Consider the following 7,500-nt stretch of genomic DNA (forward strand, 5'->3'; position numbering starts at 1 on the left):
TAATTTGAGTCTTAACACTAACCCTGACTCTGACTCATATCCTAACACTAACCCTAGCTCTAAATATCACCCTAATCTTAAACCTATCCCTAACCTAGACCTACCCCTAATCTGAACCCTAAAACTAACCCTCATTGTAACCCTAGTCCTTTACTTTAGCCATTGCCCTATCATTGGCCCTAACCCTAACCCCAAAACTAGCCCTAATCTGAGGCCTAAATGTAGATTTAACCCTAACCCTAATTCTAGCCCTAACCCTAGCTCTAAGGCTATCACTTACCCTATGAATAACCATAAACCTAATGGTAACCCTAGACCTATGCCTAATCCTTAGGCTATCCAAAATCCTAACCTTATTAATAGTCCTGACCCTAGCCCTCATTATAGCTCTAATCCTATCCCAAATCTGAAAACTAACCCTGACCCTTCTCCTGACCCTAACACAAACCCTAGTTCTAATCCTGACCCTAACACTAAAACCTAACAAGAGCCCTGGACCTAAACCTAATCCTAAATCTAGCCTTAACTCTAGCCCTAGATCTAAACAAAAACCTAGTCCTAGGCCTAAGAATAACCCTTATCCTAACACAAACACTAACCCTACCCCTAGACCTAAACCTACTCCTAATTCTGGCTGTAACCCTAACTTGAACTCTAACCCAAACACTGACTCTTCCTTTAACAGTAAACCTACTTCTAAACCTGACCCTAACTGAAAATCTAAACCTCACACTAGATCTTGGCATAACCCTAACCCTAAAACTAGCCATAATAATAATTCTAGCTCTTACATTGCCCTCAGATTTTACCCTAAGCCTAAACCTAATACAAAGCTTAGAGCTAAACCTAGGCCTTAACCTAGCCCTAAGCATAATCCTAAAACTAACCCTAGCCCTATCCCAAACCTAACTCTTGCTTTAGTCCTAACTCTAGCTCAAAACCTAACCCTTACTATAAACATAAATCTAGAACTATCCCTGAACCTAACCCTAAACCTAGTCCTAATCCTAACATTAACACAAGCCCTAACCCTAGCTCTAAACTTACCCTAAACCTAACCCTAAATCTGATTGTAAACCAAGCTTTAACCCTAACTATAATCCTAACCCTAAAGAGAAAACAAACCCTAGACCTAACCCTAAACTAATATTCGCTATAGCCCTAAAAATATATCAAACCCTAACACTTACCATAAACCTAAACATAACCATAGACTTAACCCTAACCCTAAACTTAAATCTAGCCCTGTCCCTAACCCTAAACCTACATCTAACTGTATTTATTACCCTAACCCTAACCCTAAACTTAATTATAACCCTTCCCCTAACCCTAACCCTACCGTAATCCTATCCCTAAACATAACCCTGAACCTAAGCTTTGCTCTAACCCTAACCATAGCTCAGAACCTAACACTTACACTAAACATAACACTAACCCTAACCCTAGATGTAAACCATACCTTAACAGTAACTCAAGACCTAATCCTAACAATAAGTCTAGCTATAACCTTAGCTCTAACTGTATCCATTACCCTAATCATAACCCATATCCTAATGCTAATGCTAGGCCTAACCCTATCTCAAGACCTAATCCTAACCATAACCATAGGCAAATCTTAACTCTAACTCTATCCATTACCTTAAACATAACCCTTTCCCTAATGATAAACCTAGGCCTAACCCTAAACCTATCACTAACCCCAACGCTATCAATTATGCTAAACCTAACCTGAACCCTAAATCTAACCCTATCATTACCCTAACCATAATCCTAATGCTAATTTGAGCCCTAAACCTAAACTCAAACCTAAAAGAAAACCTAACCATGACCCTGACCCTAATAATTCCCCTAACTCTAACCTAACCCTTACCCTAAACCTTACATTAGACATAGCCAAAACCTAACCCTAAAATTATCGATAACCATAACCCTAGACCTGACATTAGCCCTAGATATAATCCTAGCCCTAACCCAAACACAAACTCTAGCCCATATTATCACAAAACATAGTCTTAATCATAACCCAAACATTAAACCTAGGCCTAATTTAAAACCAACCCTATCCCTAATCTTAGACCTAACATAGCCCTATCCCTAACCCTAACCCTAACCGTAGCCCTAAAACTAAATCTAACTCTCTCCCTAGCCCTAAAACTAGTTCTAACCCTAACCCTTACTGGAACTCTAAACCTAGGCCTAACCCTAGCCATTTCCTTAGCCCTAGACCTAACCCTAGATCTAACCTTAACTCTAAATCTAACTCTAATGCAAAGCCTAAGCCTAAACCTGATCCTAACCCTAATGCTACTCCTAAAACTAGCCCTAACACTTGCCCTAGCCCTAATGCAAAACTGAGCAATAGCCCTAACCATAAACCTTAACCTAAACCAAACCCTAACCCTCCACCTAGCCCTAACCCTAACCCAAATTCTAGTTTTAAGCAGAACCCTAAAATTAACCCTAAACCTGATTCTGAGGCTAACACTAAACCTAGCTTTAAACATCACCCTAAACATAACACTAGACCTAGTCCTAACCCTAACTCTAACCCTAAAACTAGCCCTAATTGTAACCCTAGTACTTACATTAGCCTTAACCCTAACCCTAGACCTAACATAACATAAAACCTAGCCTATTCTGAGCCCTAAACAGAGCTTTAACACTAACCCTAACTGTAACCCTAAATCTAGCAAAATAATAAACTTAAACTTAGCTCTAACCCTAGTTCTAACCTTATGCATTACCCTAACCATAATCTTAGTGCTAATGCTAATCCTAGGACTAAACCTTACCACATCCCTAATCCTAACCCTATCCATTACCCTAAACCTAACTTGAAACATAAACCTAAATATATCATTACCCTAATCATAAACCTATGCTAATTTGAGCCCTAAATTTAAACCTCACCCTATCCCAAACACTAATCATGACCTTGACCCAAACAATACCCTTAGCTCTAAACCTGACCCTAACCCTAAACCTAACCCTTACATTACATCCAACCTAAACCTAAACTATCTTTAAGTGTAAATCTGGACCTGAAATTAGCCCTAGCCCTAAACCTAGCCTTAATTCTAACCCGAACCATACCCGATGTTTAACCCTAATTCTAACCCTCGCCCTAGCCCTAAACCTAGCTATAACCCCATCCCTTACCCTAAACCTAACCATAACCCTAAACCTAACCATTATATTAAACCTAACCATAACCCTTGCCCTAACCCTAGGCGTATCCCTAACACTAAGCCTAGAAATAACCCTAATTTAGTCCTATTCTAACCCTAAATCTAGCCTTAAAACTAACTCTAACTCTTGCCCTAGCCCTATTCCTAGTCCTATCCTTAGCCCTAGCCCAACCCTGGATCTAAACCTAACTCTAAATTTAAATCTAACTCTAAATTTAACCGTAACCATAATCCTAAACCAAACCCTAACACTAGCCCTATCAATAATGCTAATCCTAAAACTTCCCTTACCCCTAGCCCAAGCCTTAAAACAAAACCAAGCCATATCCCTAACCCTAACCCTTAACCTAAACCAAACCATAATTCTACACCTAGTCCTAACCCTAACTCTAAAAGTAACCCTGAACCTGACACTGATCCTAACACTAATCCTACCTCTAAACATTACTCTAACCTTAAATTAACCCTAACACCAGACCTAGCCTTAAACCTAACCCTAAAACTAGCCTTAATGGTAACCCTAGTACGTACATTAGTCATTGTCATAACCCTAGCCCTAACCCTAACACAAATCCTACCTCCAATTCTAGACCTAACCCTAGCTTAAACCCGAATCTTAACCCTAACACAAGTCCTAACCATAACCCTAACCCGAGCCCTAACCCTAGCTCTAACTCTAATCCTTACCCTAAGCCAAACCCTAAGCCAAATGCTAACCCTAGTCCTAACCATAATCCTTAGCCTAACTTAAAAAGTAACAGTATTACTAGTCCTAACCCTAGCCCTCATTCTAGTTCTAACCCTAACCATGACCCTTATTCTGATATTAACAACAACCCTAGGTCCAAACCTATCCCTAACCCTAAACCAAACCCTAACACTAGCCCTACCGGTAAGACTATACCTATACCTAACCCTAACATATATCTAGACCCCAAACTAATCCTAAATATAGCTATAATTCTAGCCCTAAACCTAAACAAAATCCTAGCTCTAGTCCTAACAATAACCCTTAACCCAAACTAAACACTTACCCTACCCACAGACCTAACACTAGTCCTAATTCTGGCTCTAACGCTAACCCTAATCCTATCCAGAACAGTGACCCTGACCCTAACATTAACCTATCTCTAAACCTGAACCTAACCCAAAACCTAGTCCTAACACAAGACCTATCCATAACCCTAACCCTAATAATAGGCTAAACATAACCATAGCCCTAACCATATTTTAAACTTAATCTTAACCCTAACAGTAGACCTAACCCTAACCACAGTCCTAATCCTAGCCCTAAACCTAACACAAAACCTAGGCATAATCCTAGGCATAAACTTACCCTAAGCATAACCCTAACCCTAACCCTAGGCCTAACACTAAAACTATCACTAACCCTTGCCTTAGACCTAACCCTAGCTCAAAGCCAAACCCTTACACTTAATATTACCCTAGCCCTACCCTAAACCATAACCCTAACCCTTACTCTTATCCTAACCTAATCCTAGCTCAAACTTTGGTTCTAACCCTGTCATTTACCCTAATTATAACCCAATCCATAACACTAAACCTAACCCTAACCATAAACATACCTCTAAATCTAACCATAAACCTAAACCTCACCATAACCCTAACTCTAGTGGAAATATTAAGCCTTACACTAAACCTAATCCTAAGACTAGCCCTAATCCAAACCCTAACCCTAACCTTAACCCTAACCCTAAATTTAACATTATCCATTACCCTAAACTTAACCCTAACTGTAATGAAAACTCTAGCCATAACCCGAACCCTAAACAGAACCCTAACCATAAACATATCCCTAGACCTGAATGTAAACCTAACCCTTGCCCTAGCCATTACACTATTTCAAACAGTAACCCTTACCCTAACCTAACCATAACCCTAGCGCTAAACCTAACACTTACCGTAAACCAAACCCTAGTCCTATCCCTAAACCTAACTCTAATTTTAGACTTAATCCAAACCATAACCTAGCTCTAACCCTAGCTCTAAATCTATCCATTATACTAAACATAATACTAACCTAATGCTAACCATAACCCTATTGCTAAACCTAACCCATCCATTATTATAAACCTTAACTGAAACCTAAACCTAACCCTATCCATTACCCTAACCCTAAGCCTAAAGCAAACACTAATTCAAGCCGTGAACCTAAACTTTGACCGAAATCAAATGCTAAACCTGACCCTAAACCTAATTATACACCTAACTCTAAAAATGACCCTTACCCTAAACATAGCTCTGACACTGGACCTAGCCATAACCTAACCCTAAAACTATCCTTAATCATAACCCCAGACTTGACATTAGCCCTGGCCCTAGTTCTAGCCCTGAACCTAATAGAAATCCTAGACCTAAACCTAGCCTTAATCCTAACGTAAACACTAACCCTAGCTCTAATCCTAATTTTAACCCTCTCTCTAGCCCTAAAGCTATATATACCCCTACCCATTCCCCTAAACTTAATCCTAACCCCAATGCTAATCCTAAACCTAGCCCTACCCATAGGCATAACCCTAACACTAACCCTTCCTTAATCCTAGCACTATTTTAGCTTTAACCCAAACCCTAACGCGAAGCCTAGTCCTAAATCTAAATCTAACTCTCGTCCTAGCCATTTTTCTAGTTCTAACCCTATCCCTTACCGTAACACGAAACCTAGCCCTAAACTTAATGCTGAATCTAACCCTAAGTCTAAATTTAACCCTAACCCCAAGCCTAAACCTCACCCTAACACTAGACCTAACCCTGAAACTAATTCAAAATCTAGTTCTAACCCTAGGCCTAGCCCTAAAACAAAACCGAGCTATAGCACTAACCCTAAACCTAACCCTAACCCATAGAAGTCAAGATGAAGTGAAACCTTAAAACACAAACTAACCTGACAGCAAACATTGAACTAAGAAGGCCCAACCTGGGACACATAGTAATGCTAGGTAAAAGATGAATCCTGACCAGTATCAAAGAAATCTGAACAAAACTAACTGTAACCAGAACATTAGTTCTAACCCTAGCCCTAACCTAATCCTAAAATTAAACCTTTCCTATTTATAGAGCTTGATCATAAAGTCAAAATCTTGAGGTGCCTAGTAGGGCAAGGTAACAGATGAATCCTGCCCAGTATCAAAAATTCTGACCAATAATTGGGGAAGGTATTTCAGTACATGCCTATTTTCCCTGTTTTCTCCTAAAGTGCTCTTTGATAAATTGTTTTTTCATCCCTCAGCTTAAGGTACATTCACAAGGAAAAAACCAGAGCATGCCCACAGCGAAGTGATTGACTGTGTGAAGTTTCATGTAGCTAGCACCAACCCTGTTTGATTTCCAGCTCCATTTCCATTCACACCTATAGGCCATAATGTAGTGAAAACTAAAAATTCAAACTGTTCATGATACTGAACCATTGAACCTTGAAGGCCCAAACTTAGGAAGCCTACTAAGGTTGGTCAAAGATGAATCCTGTACAGTATCAAAGTAATCTGACCAAAAAAATTCGAAGCTCTTTCAGTACATGTGTATTTTGCTTGCTCCTAAAACACTCAGAGATAAAGTTGTTTCTTTCTACTTCAGCTTAGGGATATTTCACAGGAAACAAACCAGAGAATGTTCACTGAGAACTGATTGAGTGTTTGAAGTTTCAAGCAGCTAGCACAAACCATGTTTGATTTCCAGCTTCATTTCCATTCACCCCTATAGGACAAAAAGAAGAGAAACATGAAAATTGAAACTGTTCTTGAGAGAAAACCCTTTTACGTAGGAGGCCCAAATATTTGGGGTATAGTAAAAATAGGAAAAAGGTGAATCCTGCCCAGTATCAGAAAAATTTTTAAAAAACTAACTCTAACCCTAACACCAGGTCTAAACCTAGTCCTAATACTAAATCTAATCCTAAACCTAATCTGTTTAGAAAACCTTTGATCATAGAAGTTTTTAAATTGGGGAGTGTAGTAGGGCAAGCTTACAGATGAATCATGGGCAGTTTCAAAGAAATCTGACAAAATAATTGGGGGAGCTATTTCAGTATATGTATATTTCCCTGTTTTCTCCTAAAGCGTTCTCAGATAAATTTGTATTGCATGCTTCAGCTTATTACTAATTTCACAAGGAACAAAACAGAGAGTGCCCACAGAGAATTGATTGAGTGTGTAAACTTTCAAGCAGCTAACACCAACACTGTTTGTTATTCAGCTCCATTTCCAAATACCCATAAGTCAAGATAAAGTGAAACCTTAAAACACAAACTGTTCCTGACAGCAAAACTTGAACTGAGAAGGCCCAACCTGGGAAACAT

This window comes from Marmota marmota, unplaced genomic scaffold (genome assembly GCF_001458135.2).
Source record: "Marmota marmota marmota unplaced genomic scaffold, marMar, whole genome shotgun sequence".
Taxonomy (NCBI): domain Eukaryota; kingdom Metazoa; phylum Chordata; class Mammalia; order Rodentia; family Sciuridae; genus Marmota; species Marmota marmota.